Source organism: Falco punctatus (assembly GCF_963210335.1).
Source record: "Falco punctatus genome assembly, chromosome: 3".
NCBI lineage: Eukaryota > Metazoa > Chordata > Aves > Falconiformes > Falconidae > Falco > Falco punctatus.
The window spans coordinates 67,527,941-67,542,929 of NC_137582.1; the positions used below are offsets into that span (position 1 = coordinate 67,527,941).

At 39.4% G+C, this 14,989-nt stretch overlaps 1 protein-coding gene across 1 annotated transcript in view; it reads right to left on the bottom strand.

Annotated features, from left to right (window-relative positions):
• NETO1 (neuropilin and tolloid like 1) overlaps positions 1 to 14,989 on the bottom strand; it is a 308,983-nt gene that overhangs the window by 92,755 nt on the left and 201,239 nt on the right. The window lies entirely within an intron of this gene.

Below are 14,989 nucleotides of genomic sequence, written 5' to 3' on the forward strand. Positions count from 1 at the left end.
TCTGTTACCTAAAGTGACCAGAAACGGACAAAAGAAAGAACACAGAAGACAAGTCCTCTTCAGAGTCCTGTATGAAACCAAGTTGTAATGTAGAAAAAGGCAAACCAGATGTCAAGAGGGGGCATAAATCAATGTTTATTCCTGAAAGAAAAAGTAGGCATCTCTGAGTAAAGGATCAGGCTTGCAAGTGCTCTCAGAACAGGTAAGCACATACTGCTTTCTAGTACCTAGTTTTTTTCCAAACCAGGAAATATCCTTTATTCATATGTTCCAACTTGGTGCTCCTGGAACTCTAAAGCACAAACTAAATAGAAGAAACTGCTGTCATTAAGAAGCAGCATATAACCCAGAATAAACCATTTCCAAACACTAAACAACATATTCGTCTGTCAGAAAGGACTTTTAGTTAGATTCTGCATATTAAGAACAAAAAGCATATGACAGAGTATGTGCCACCTGTCAGTTAGAAGTGTTCCAACTCTCTAAAGGAAGTGTGCAACAATTCCGTGCACACACACACAAATGCTTAAAGTTACAGAACAAAAGACAACAAGTTCCAGGTAGTACATGCATAAGGACATGCAAAACTTCCCTTCTCCAGCTCTCAGGTTCAGTGAAGTCCATACAGCACAGCAGGGTCAGAGTAAGCAACAACATGGGATGTTTTAATGCATATAAGAAGGCTTAGCATCTTGAATTCAGAATAGGCACTCCTACTAAAGAAATTTGATGCAGAGGAGCCACAACACGTGACTAACCTTTCCTGTGCAGAAAACACTTCCCTCATCACAAAATCACAGTATGCCTACACTTTTCCTCTGGAAGCATTCTAGTAGGTCATGGTAAGGAGACAACACTGAAGTAATGAATTCTGAATTTCTGCAGTGGCCTACACTAATCACTGCAACAGGGAAGGAGGCAAGAAATCCCTAACGTGACTTCAGCTGAGTCAAAGTATGTACTCCCAGTCATTTGATACTACATGAAGAAAAGCACAAACCTATTCTTAACTGCTCCTATGCTAAGGCTTAGATACAAAAATAACGTGCAGCTGCAAAAAGCACCATTCCAGTATGATCAAAGAAAAAAAAAACCACAGACCTGGAGCAACGTATATAGTACTTGCATACAGTTACAGATACGATATTTCCTATGCCACCTCCTGATGTACAAGCCTACCTTCCTCACAGCTTCCATCTTACAGAATAATCACACGTTCCTTTCCATCCTCCTTCTCTGAGTTGCGTAGCATCTATACTACTCATTCCAAGCTTGCCCTTGTAAAACACTGAGGTGGCATCTAAACATAAGAGGAAGAAATATTCCACAGCATAATCTTGAGTCCTAATCCCTGCTATCAGCCAGATCAAATACTTTTTTGGAGCATAGATCTCCTCTAGCTCATATGTCCAGGTTACCTTCTGAGAAAGTTCAGAGAACAGGGATGAAAGGAGTGATCTCTGCCTAGTTTTTCTTCTGCATGGAGCTAGAATTCAGCTTATACTAATAACCCCAGAGCTGAGGAGTTCGGTCATCAATCCCACAGTTCAGGTCATAAATAAATAAATAAATAAAAAGCTTAATCTTCATCTCTATGTTCTCTTTCAGACATACAATAGATGCTGAGTGCAGAATATAATTAGATTTTTATTAATATGTATATAGTTTTAAACACAGTATAGGCAGACCAAGTCATGATTCAGGAAGTCTATGTCCTAAAAAAGATAAAATAGCCCTAAAGAATTAGCACTGGCTCGCTAGCATATAAAACAGTTCTAAATAAAACACTATTCCAAGCAGTTTGAAAACATTGAAAGTGTTGTTTTGTTTAAAAACAAACAAACAAACTGAACATAAAAGCTAAGAGAAATGACCTGTCCATTCATTTTTTAATTTTTAAAATAATTTCTGGTTACCTTCAAACAATTTAAAAACATTTGGAAAAAAACTGAAGTGGGCAGAACATAGTAAGTCACCTTTCTAAAACTTCAATAATCAAAATAGTAAGTTAATCAATAAAAACACTTGCATAAGAATCCATTATTACAAATATCACAGTTCTTACCTTCACCTGCTCTTAACTGTGGTATGCAAAACAATTTAGTAAAAAAAGCCACACAATATTATCATTCTCATAATACTTTTCTAAGAGAGCTTCTATTAAGGTGTTTTTTTTAGTATCGTTCATTCTTCTACTGACTATCAGGGAGTCATTTATTCAGACTTATAAACTTTGGTCTGACTTTATCATGGGGCCTTCATCCCAGCTTTATTATTTAACTCTTCACAGCTGTGGTCTAGCTAGCTTAGTACAGCATTAACTCTTTAGTGCCAGTATGTCAGAGCAGGCTCCTGTCATTACAAATCTTTGCTAGTATGTTGATATATATAATAACAAATGTTGGTATTTTAGTAACAAAACTAGGTATTTTCTATTCCTATGACTGTGCTGCACATCTTTCAGATATGAGAACTGTGCTACCTACAGTTTATTAATCAAGTGGAAAAAAAGCAGCTGCTGACAATATCGTTTTGCTACAAGAAGTTTTTGATTTGACAGTAGTACATTTCGGTGATCTACTGAACTACAGCCAACAAGCAGGAAAATAACACTACAACCAAATTCAAGGATGTAGTCAAATGAAACAAATACAGAAATTGGTGCATATTCCTTTGTGTGTGTGTGAATGGTGTGAATAGAAATATTCACAATATTTCTATTGTGAATGTGTTTTCATGACTTCAGACTACAATACATTGTTGTTAACTAATGTATAGTATATAATAGCAAATTTGTCTTTATACTGCTTTTTATTTTTTCTAAAAATTTTTATACAGCTTTTATATATATATATAAGTTGTATTTGTACTGCTTTTTGACAACAGGTTCTAAGTAACTTCTGTTCTTATCATTTGTTGCACTAGGACACGCACTATCCCTATGTATGCTATCTTCTATCTATCCTTCAGGTTCCCTGTTCAAAAAGTACTATATATTTCACAGCTGACACACATTTATACTAGCATCCTCTCATGGAATAAAAGGAGCACAAATCTCATAACAGAAATTCAAATTGGCCTATCACCAGTTACCTCTTCCTATATAAAATCGTGTGCCCTGTTGTTTCCATGTTCAAATGTTACGTAACTCATGCAGGCTGCACAGAGAAATTATGCAGAGATGAGCTAGTGTTCACATTTGGGTATTTGAGCCAAAGGGAGCAGTGTCTGTGTCTTAATTCTGCTTTTTAGTTTAGTCAAAAGGCCTGCAAAACCAGAGAATCTGTAACAACTCAAATACATAGAAAAGCTTTTCTAAGAACTGTTACTGCTAGCATTGAAGAACATTACCTTTCTGAAGTGTTCTTTGCAGTGCGCCTCATCTTTATGATAGAGCTTGTAAGTTTTACTGAAGTCAAGCAATCAGAAAGCAGGGTGTCCTTTTTCACTATGTTAACTATCAGGCTTGGAATTTTCTTTCCGGGATCTCCCTGTGACACTTGGTGGTCCAAACTTTGGCTGCCATATCTTAGGAAGGAGTGAACCATATTTCTTTTCTGGGGTATGTTCTCAGGCACAGCTGAATTTCCAGATGCAAACAAGCACAAGGTAAACAGCAAAGCAAAGTCAGTTCCCTAACCAGAGTATGATCCACAGACCTTTCTCCCCACATCTATCTACCCCAAAATGTCTTCTTCCAAGATACAACAAAGGGAACAGTTTCCCTCCTGAAATTTACCTCTGAAAAGGCTCTGTAGAACTCATTTGATTCATACCAGCTGACTGCCACAAACGAGCAAGGGTGACTGAACCCTCAGCCTCCTGCTTCTCAAGGCACAATCCTTCCTGCTATAGTCTGCTTCATGCAATTATCAGTAGGGGTTATCTCTACCAGATTCTAAACTCCACCAATATTTAACTTCAGCAAATCTAGGGAGGCCTATCACATGTTAAACTTCAGGTCTTTTGATTTTAGTAATTGTGTCAATGAAATTCACCAGTTTGTTCCTGTTGTCAAATGTTGTCATCCATAAAACAGAGAACCAACACGTGTGTTTTCTTCCCTTTCCTATAGTAAAGAGGCCACATTCTAATAGGGTCTGTAGCAATAGGACAAGGGGTAATGGTTTTAAACTAAAAGAGGGTAGATTTAGATCAGATATTAGAAAGAAATTCTTTACTGTCAGGGTGATGAGACAGTGGAACAGGTTTCCCAGAGAAGCTGTGGATTCCCCATCCCTAGAAGTGTTACAGGCCAGACTGGATGGGGCTTTGAGCAGCCTCATCTAGTGGAAAGTGTCCCATGGCAGGAGGGGTGGAACTAGGTGATCTTTAAGGTACCTTACAACCCAAACCATTCTATGATTCTTTTTCATTTTTTACTATTTGTTTAAAATGTCACCAGAAAATAAATGTTTCTCTTACCAATATTCTATGTATTATCCTAAACATAAGAGTTAACTACAGAAATCACTTCCACCATTACGATCAATCAGCATATCAGGCATGAGAATTAGGCTTGATGAGACAGACTAAATCTTCATCAAGGCATATTCAATTTCATGTTGTTAGTGGTTTGTTTATTTTTCCTAGAAATCTGTTTAGCAGCAAGAAATAAAAATATTTTCAAAAACTCAAACCCTTTATGACAGTTGTAGATGCTACTTTAAAATGGACCATTCCACGCAAAAGTAATTTATTCATTTAAGATGTTGCATCAATGAAAACATGGGGCTTAAGCATCCTATTTCCCCATCCTTGAGTTATACTGCACTAGCTAGATAAAAAGCTTCAGCAGCCTGCAGAGCTGCTAGCTTCACATCACCTGTATGAGTTTACTTCAGAGAATGGCACAGGGTAAAATAGTTTCAGCTGAGATTTCAGCCCCCAGTCTACCCCCTAGTCATCTCCGACTAGCTAGCAAGCAATATCATTCTATGATACACTTAGAGTCTTAAAATGATGCAGCTCCTTTAGGCGAAGGATATATCATAGATTTTGGTTAAAGTGGCTTTGGCATTTGATTTATAAAACTACACTGACTAGCTTGAGAGTGGTTGAGATTAAAAACATCCTAAGACAATAAAATGTTGCCCTTTTGAATATATGAAACCAAACACCAGGAAGGAAAGATCTTAGACTTTTCATTATTGTTATTTAGGAATGTAACTGAGATCAAAATAGACACAGGTAACTGGGGGGGGGGGGGGGGCGGGGGGGAGACTGTTAATTCAATGAACTACATCATTGTTCTGGCACATTGTGTCAACAGGAAGATAGGAAAGAAGTAAAGTTTAAAAGAAAAATTAATCCCAAAGAAGGGATGGCCATATGAAAAAGGATAAAAAACCTCTTGAATCTCTTGAAATCATTCTCATTTCCTTCAAGCCCATGCTGAGTTCAAAGATTATTCTTTTTGTCCCCTTTTACCAATGTTCTGATCAGGTTATAGCAAAAAAGGGGAATAAAACTGTGCTTGAAGGTTTTCTGCAAAACCTCCATGATTCTGTACTTATTTAGGAAAAGAGAGACATTTTTTCAGCAGCTTAATTATTCTTATGTCCTTCTCAGTACAGTTTAAGAGCATTTTTTTTACATTTCTTTCCTTGTTTTTCCAACACAGAGTTGCAGAAGTTCCTTTACCTCAAGAATGGGTTAGAAGTCCTTAGAAATGGAAGTAGGAAAACCAAAGATGTTATATTTTAGGGAGGCACTACTGTCTCTTAAACTGACACTGTGATGTCTTCCCAAAAGCTCCATTCCCTAGCTTCAAAATCTTCCACATAATTTTGTGGCCAAGGGATGAAAATAGTTGTGAAAATTAGAAGATTTCAAAGCAAGAGCAAAAAAATAATGCCAAAGTTATCTGCTTGATATATATTCTGACAGAAAGTATTCTGACAAAATACACTTTGTTTGCACTGTCATTTTTTTTTTTTCCCAGTTCAGAAGTTCTTTAGGTTGGGACCTTGTGTTCATACATGACTATAAGGCACCTACAACACACAATGACACATAAATAACATACACTGAATCACAATTAATAACCACCATCTGCCCTGAAAACCCATGAGGTTGTTCTGCTGCTAAACTGATGTTGACAAAATCAACATTAACATGCACAGTCTCATTTTCTCTGGTTTCAGGACACCCTTAAGAATGGAATTAGGTAGGATCACTCTGGTTTGGCTTCTGGGGAAGTGGAGTTGCCATTAGGACAAGATGCTTAAGGGGTGCTGCAGAGAAGCTGTAACTCTGTAATGATATCCACGCCTTGAAAGATCTCAGGTCGTCCATGAGTTGAGGGACATACTCTTGCCAGAAGGCAAATCTTATCCCCTCACTGCACGACATAGTAATTAAAAAGCATCAGATTCTGTTTCTCACTGAGTATTAGTCTGCTGGAGCAGTAGGCAGCTGACCTATGCACCAGCAGTTCTGAAATCACTGCTTATATTGAAGAGAACAAGAATTTATTCCAGCTGATGGAAACTATTTTAGCTATTTTTTTCATTTTACAAATAGGATTAGAAGGCTATTTTTTTCTTTTGGGAGTTCTAATATTTCTCAGGTTCAAAGTGACATCTCTTGCCTTAGAAAAAGTTAGCATATTCTTTGCAAGAGGCTTTGTGGTTTATACAATTCTTTGCAGAATGTGAGTATAAAGTGGGTAGTAAATTCTCTTGTTCTCATTATTTTAGTACATCTTCCAATATACTGAAATCAAGCTCTTTAAACTGATCTAGGTATGATATTACATAGTTCAGGAATTGTTTTCAGAGAGATAAATGATGAAACTTGCATATAGTGCATGTAGGTAAGGAGTGCCGTCAAAAGTAATGGTACAATTTTCTTCTTCTCTTACTAATTCTACTATTCAGGAAAAGTTATTTTCTGTGTCTCTGTTTACTAATTATAAACAGTAAGCAGCCATACTTACTCATGTTTTTGCGAAGTTTAGTTTCTGACAGTAAAGTTGCATCTAAAACAAAACAGATTGTGAGCTAGTGTAAGCCAATGCAATTACTCTGCACAGACTGAAACACCCTGACTTAGTTTTCTTAAAAATGGCTGCTGAGCCCTTGCTTTGGAGTCTGATAAATCTATGGACCTGCAGAATTAGCAGACTCCACAGTGCTATAGATCCATCATAAGCTGGCTTATTGATTCTGGGGGCGGAACTCCTGAGGCCCTGGTCACAAGAAAGGCATCTCTGTAGCACACCTAGGAGCCTGGAGCATCTTGGAGGGTCCTAGGTCTTCAAGTCCCTCTGAAACAGAACACGAGTTTGGAGTCCCTTTGCCAATTTAAATTCAACATTTTCAGAACACAGCTTTCATTTACTCCCAAATATTATTTTTCTAAACCTCATTGTGCTTGAACATATTTCCCTTTCCTTTGGAAATGTTTTAACTCCAGGTAGAACTTTGTTCAGATTTTGTAATTTTCTAATAAAGTGAATTTCTGGAAAACAAGCCACTGTAAATTTCAAGGCTATTTTATTGTATTGAATTATAAAATATTTTCATTTTTCTGTTGTTCTGGTTTCAGCTGGGATAGTTATATTTCTTCTTTAGTAGTTAGTACAGTGCTGTGTTTTGGTTATGATGTGAGAACAATGTTGACAGGACACTGATGTTTTTAGTTGTTGCTGGGTGATGTTTATACTAAATCAAGGACTTTTCAGTTCCTTGGGTCCTGCCAGCCAGAGGGCTGGAGGGACACAGGAAACTGAGAGGGGATACAGCCAGGACAGGGTAACGAAACCAGCCAAAGAGGCATTTCATACCATATGACGTCATGCTGACTATATAAACTGGGGGAAGAAGAAGGAAGGGGGGGATATTTGGCATTACGGTGTTTGTCTTCCCAAGTAACTGTTACGAATGATGGAGCCCTACTTTTCTGGGGATGGCTGAACACCTGCCTGCCCATGGGAAGTGGTGAATGAATTCCTTGCTTTGCTTTGCTTGCATGCACGGCTTTTGCTTTACCTATTAAATTGTTCTTATCTCAACCCTTGAGTTTTACATTCCTTTCCGATTCTCCTCCCCATCCTTCTGGGTGAGGGGGAGTGAGCAAGTGGCTGCGTGGTGCTTGGTTGCCGGCCAGGGTTAAACCACATCTGTCAAAAGAACTCATAGTTATCTGACCTTTGCTCATCTAGGAGAAGTGAATTCCACTTTCTTAATGTTGAAAAATACTAGCTGTTTTTCGGTTTGGGGTTGGGTTTCTTTTGTTGTTTTTTTCCCCTCTTGTTATGACGTACAATATTTTGCCCCACTGAACAGCATCAATCCAGATCTCCCACAGACACATTACTACTAACAAAAACTACCCAATTCCTCCTATGGGGCTGTGTTTAAAGAGAAGGCGCTGTCTCCAAAGGTGCTGTCTCTATATCTTCTCTGAGGTACTGTGTCAATAGAGGTGTCATCAGCATCAAGATAACCGAGAATTTCTAGCTGCTCGTAGATTTAGTATTATTACCTTAAGTGTGTGATCTGGAATACATTACTCAGCATCGCTTTCTGTGTAGTTGTAAGTTTTCTCTCTAGCTTGCTTTCCCAACAGATAAACAATGATATGCCACCACTACGCATTTCAATTGCCACAATAAACTATCCTTTGTTGTCCACACAGGTACAGGACAACTCTAACCCAAGAGAAGCTTTCATTCTTCCTCAAAGCTCTAATGATATGGGAAATTATTGCCATTTATTCTGTACTCCTGAGCAGTTTTCCATGTGAACTACCTAATGTGTGCCATTAAGATGAATGAACCTGAAAGAGATTCTTGTCAAACCACCTTTTGAGAAATGATCCTGTTTGTAAAAAGTTCATGCTGGGACACAGATCTCTATTTTAGACCTTATCAGGAATCAGAACTTCCTAACCTGTATATTACATCTTGGTAGAAAAATGTTCTTCATCATAATTTAAGGAATGGATTATGAAGACACAAGAACCCAATAATGAAGCCCTTTATGGTGCCACATATAGAGAAGTTCTCCATAATATAAGGATACCACAGTGATTCTGATAAAGTTTAATGAAGGTAAAATTAAAACACTTCCACAGACAAGCTGTGTATTCAGACCCTATAGCATATCAGCTAGCAGCACTATTTTATAAAGAGCGTTTGAAGGGGATTATATCACATGGAGTGGAGGAACAATTACTTTTGGAGCTTTATGTTTACATGCTTTCCACAGATTTAGCTTGTCCATGCATATCTCTAAAGCAAGCTGACTGCACTTGTGGTATTTGATCTATTTTTCTACATTTTCTCAGCAAGAAGAAATAAATCTCCCCACAGCTGCAGCATTCCAAGCAAACTAGAGCCCCAATTTAAAGCTGAGAATGCCCCAAAAAGCCTTCTTATACTTAAATCCCAACAGGCAGGAATTTGCCTATTAGTCAAGCAACAGTTTTAATCTCAGCACTGCCATCTACTGAAAAGATCATTATAATATGTTTTTCTGGAAGATGCACTTTGATAAATAGCCAAACTATTATCTCAGTACCTGGATTACTGGATAAATGGAGTTCCTAACCTGACAAAACCATAAGCTATACTATACAGCTTTGCAAGATGGTCAAATGACCTTAAAAAATATATAAATCCAATTATAGTAATGGTGACATTTAAGCAATAGTGAACAGGCAAATACCAGCTCGCTGTGGCTAGGACTGCCTTGCTCCAATTGAAGGCAAAAAAATCCCAGCTGAATGAGAATAGAATCAATTACCATTTCAAGTTAGTAAGGCCAGATATTAATCAATTAATTGCTTAAAATGGCACCTAAAATTAATAAATCAGTGTTCCAAACTCTGGAGGAATCAATGTAAATTGTAGAGGAGAAATATTCTACTGAAAAAAAAAATCACTTTTCCCTAAATAAGAAAATTAAATAATAACTTAAGAATGAAAAAAGTTTGATCACCTACGGTCAGCCTTGTCCCGGGGGTATCATCCAGTTCCTCGCAGGATTAATGCGTTTTAATGGCCCGACAGCTCCCTATATACAGCCTGTTTCCTTGCTGAAACACCTCTTTATGCAGCTGGTGAACAGGTTAGGCCACAAGCTATTCATGGCATTTACCTGTTGGGTCTACTGTGCCGAATGGTTCAATGATACCAGACATTTCCAAAATTTCCTCTTGAGAAAGTGAGCTGCAGTTTCTGGTGAAACAGTGTGGTAGGCCAAGTGCTGGTGACAGAGGTGAGAAAGTGGCTTCCCGCTTATTTAGTGTGGGTTGAAACAACCACTATACAAATCAATGTGATATTTAGCATTTTTTCTTAGCCCAACAGTGTGTGTGTGTCAGGGCACCAAGCAGGCTGGTGGCTCCCAGGAGCACTCCAAGCCGGGAGGGTCCCCACGGGGTATCAGGGCAGGACCCATCCCACCACCCCAGCCAGGAGCCATGGAGGGCACAGGGGACAGCCCCAGCCCCGGGCATCAGGCGCCTCCCTGGGGATGGGAACAGGCCAAGGCTGGGCCTGTACATGGGCCTGCAGGTGGGTCTGGTATGGCAGAGCCGGTGGCCAGGCAGGGTCAGGCTGTGGGGAGCTGGAGGCTGGCTTTTCTGGGGCATTGCTGGGGCAGGGGATGATGGCCCTGGGGGGCTGAGATGGGGTGCTGGGCTGTGGACAGGTGGGGGGGAGCCCTGGATTTGGGCAGGGACAGGCAGGGCTGGCAGTGCCTCAGGGCCACAGTGCTGTGTGAGGGTGGCTCCTAGGAAGCATGTTCTTTCTTTGGAAGTGCAAATATTCACCTTGTTTATCTCATCACCGAATTCACAGACTACAACAAAAAAAAGAGGTTTTTTAAAAAAAAAAAAAAGGTATGAAAGTGTATTTAAAGATATGTTATTTTATATCATCCCACCTCAAACTGAAAAATGAAATATTCCAACTAAATCTACAGCAGATTTTTAAAAGGTCAACAAAAGTATAAACTCAAAACATGTGTCATTTATTTTTCCCTTGTTTTCAAACGGCTTTTGGGAGCCAGAAGGACTGCAGGTAGCCAGACTGTTCTCTATATGCGGCCAGGTCTGGAGAAATCACAGCACAGACTGACCATCTCTGGAAGAAAGGAGCATGCCGAGCACGCTAGAGGGAAACAAGGGGAAAGGGGCAGGTTAGCTGGCCCAAAATGACTCTGATGACATCTTTTAGTGAGTCAGGAAAAGAAACCCCTTCTTAGGAAGCAATGCACCCTTCACTTCCCACTGATATTGTTAGGGGGGGATTACTCATGCTGGCTACATTTTCAACAGTTGGTAGGACTGGTGAATCATTTGCAGAGAATGACAGGAACTAGCATAAATGGGAAGACTGTTAACAAAAACAAAAGGGTACAAAAGCCCTTAAAAATAAATAGAAACAAGAAAAGAAAAATACGGAAGTGCTCGGAATTCTGTCCTGTTGAAGCATTTTTGAGAGAAACACACAAAACCTTAAAACTTTCACCTTTTTTTGTGAGGTGATTTTTTTCTTTTAACTTGGAAAGCATCTGTAAAAGCTATGTCCCTTTTGCCATGTTCCTCCATTGTCACATCAGACTGTATTTAACATCCCTATGATGCTCTTGTCTTACCAGGTATTTTTTGTATTGCATGATTTCATCACTTCTTTCATTCTCTTTCCCTATACATACTTGCTGCAGTCTGACCAGATGCATTACAGGCCCTGAAACTCCATTTATTTGTTCTGTTGTTCACTTTGGGGTTTTGGTTGGGTTTTTTTCTCTTTCTCTGCTTTTTGTTACAGCTTTTGCCCCAAGCCTCTCATTCTGTAGATCCTTCTTTTCCACTGCTGGAAAAAAAAAAAAATCTAGTCTCTGATTCTTATTCCATTATTTCAAGACCTGTCCCATGTTTTACACCTAATTTCTCTTCCCCCATGCCTTATTTACCATCACACCAGATCATTTTCAGTGCTATTAACATCACCTTCCAAACAGGACCCCTGCTTTCATTTGATGCTATTCTCTTGCCTTCCATGTTCCTCAGTTTGTCATTTCATTTCATTTCTTGTCATCTGGCATATGCTTATTCCTGTTTCTTCGTAATTGTCTGACTTTCAGGTGCTAGAAAGATACATAATGGTAAAAAATCAGTGAAGAAAGTACATCATTTTTTCTGTTGTCAGATTAGCTGCTGCTGAAGCATTGAGATACTGTCCAGCTGTCACAGAGCATAATCATACATTTTCCTCTCCTCTCACCAAGCCTCAAAGAATTAGTATTGGGGATGCCATCTCAGTACCCTTATCTCTTCACCTATTATCTGTTTTTAAGCAGAAATGGAGTGCCTGCTAGATCCAGGATCTTGCAGAAATATTACAGAGGCCCAGACAGCCCCTAGATTATCACCCCTTACTCATCCTTGTGAGTACCAATGGCCAGGGGAAACCAGAGTGCATCAAGAATGACCCTGAAGAGCTTGAGAGGTTAGGTGATATCTCCTCAATCTTTCCAGTGAAAGAGAAAAGCTCAGACAGAAGGAAAAGCATACTGTGTGTCAATACCTGACTTTTGTGTGGTTTGTATCCCATGCAGGGTTTTCATGTCCATGATCACAGGACACTCTCTCAGAAATAAGTTATCTCCATCTGACAAAGTGGGGCAAAAGCATTTTTGCAAACTAGCTTGTCAACTTAATGACAAAGCCTTTAAACAAGATTTTTCAAGGGATTAACACCAAAGCCTGAGAGAAAGGGAACAATATGGAGCAAGGAGTTTGGGTGACAACACTGTAAAGAAGGTTCTCACACATTCCTTAAGAAAACAGCACAACCAGGGACCTATGCCAAGTGCCTGGACAAGAACTCCTTCAGCATGACAAAAAAACCCCAACCAAATAAAACAAAACAAAACAAAAACCACAAAAACAAAAACAACAAAAAGCCCCAACAAACAAACAAACAAAAAAAAACAAAGAAGAGGAATTAGAAGTTGTGAGCACTTGCAGGGTAACAGAAGCATGGTGGGAAAGCTCACATGACTGGAGCACTGTAATGAGTGTATACAGATTCTTTAGGAAACACAGGTTGGGAATGGGAGGAAGAGAGATCATGCTCTATGCAGAAGAGCAGCCTGACTAGGTGTGGCTTTGCTATGAAATGGTCCACAAGCCAGCTGAGAGTTTATAGGTCAGGATCAAAGGGAAGCTAGTGAAGAAGCTGTTGTGATGGATTTCTGCTACAGACCTCCTGACTAAAAGGCAAAATAAGATGCAGCTTTCTTTAGATGACTGAAAGAAGACTTACAACCTGGAAGATTAAAAATATTGATTGGCCATGGAATTAGGGAAGCTAAAACTTTGCTGCAATTGAAATTGGCAAAGAATGTGAATGCCAAAAATAAAGGGATAGCAGTGTTCAAAACTTTCTTTGTCAAGTTCTTAACTAATAAGGTATGCCCTTTGCAGTTCTTCTGACACTGTGCCTACTGGCAGAAGCATCTGAGAGACCAAGGTACTGGCTATGGTAGGGAAAGATTATTTAAGGTTCAATTGAGTCAATAAATTGGTTATACAGCAGTTCATGAGACCACATGAGATCTTATGTCAATGAGGGAGCTTAGTCAAAGCCACCTTTCAAAAACTAAGTGACCAGGAGAGGTCTTTAGTGACTAGAGAATGGACAGTGTCACACCACTCTTCAAGATCAGTGAAAAAGACGATCTGAGGCATCAGAGGCTGGTCAGCCTTACTTCAGTCTCCTGGAATATTATGGAGAAAATCTGCATATGGAAGTCATTCATAGGCAGAAAAAGAATGGGAACAACCACAATGGATTTATTTTTTGGATTTTCACAACAGGAAAATCATGCTTAACCAGCCTGACTGTCCTCTCTGATGACTGGCTTGGTGGACAGGGGATGCTGTTTACCTTGACTTTGTCATGACTTTTGACATGGCTTCCCATTGTGTCTTTGTAGCCAAGCTAAAGAGATATGGACTAAAGATGGATGGGAAACTGGTTAGATCAGGAGGCTAAAAGGGTAATGAGTAGCAGTTTGAAATCCATTTGCCAGGCAGTTACTAGAGGCTTTCCTCACAGGTGTGTACTAGGGCTGCTATCATTTAGTATCTTCATTACGACCTGGATGAAACAGCAAAATGGGCCCTCGGCAAGTCTGTGAATGAAACCAAATTTAAAGGAAGAAATTGATATGCTAAACAACGGGGCTTCTGACAGACTGGGCTAACAGAAACTCATTAAGTTCAACAAGGGCAAGTAGAAAGTCCTAAACCTGGGATTAAATGGTCTCATGCAGCAGTATTTTCTAGGGCTGACCAGACAGAAATAAGTTTTGCTAAAAAAACCCCAACAAAACAACTGAGATCCTAGGGTAACAAGCTGAACATCAGTCAGGAGCATAGCCTTGCAGTAATAAAGGTTTATTACATAGTCAGATGTACTAGCAGGAGCATAGCAGGCAGATCAAGATCCCCTATATTTGGCATTTGTGACCACACCTGGAGTATCTTGCTCAGTTTTTGTTTCCCAATACAGGAGAGGCAGTGACACTAGGGAGCAAGTCCAATAGAGGAGCATCAAGATGGTAAGTTGCCCAAAAGCCTCTGGAGATTTTTTTTAATAGATCATTAAACCTATAGTCCAGATTCATTCACCACATTTACTGTTTATAAGAAAGCATACACTGATTTGCAGTCTTTGGTCCAGCACCTGAGATACTGAGTCTGTGCTCTGCCATGCCAACTAAATGTTGTCTGAAGTTACCTCTCACTGCACCTGGCTGCCTTGGGCATGGATAGAGTACAGAAGTATAGCCTATATCCAACAAACATCCTGACCCTGTCTCTTTCTAAACATGATGGAGGTACTTTAAGCCTTACAGTAACCCTGACAATCAATAGTGTATTAAGAAAACCTACGCCTTATCGGCTTAATATGCTACAAGCACACTTGTAAATCAGGTTTCAATCATTTAGTTCAGACAGAAACTAT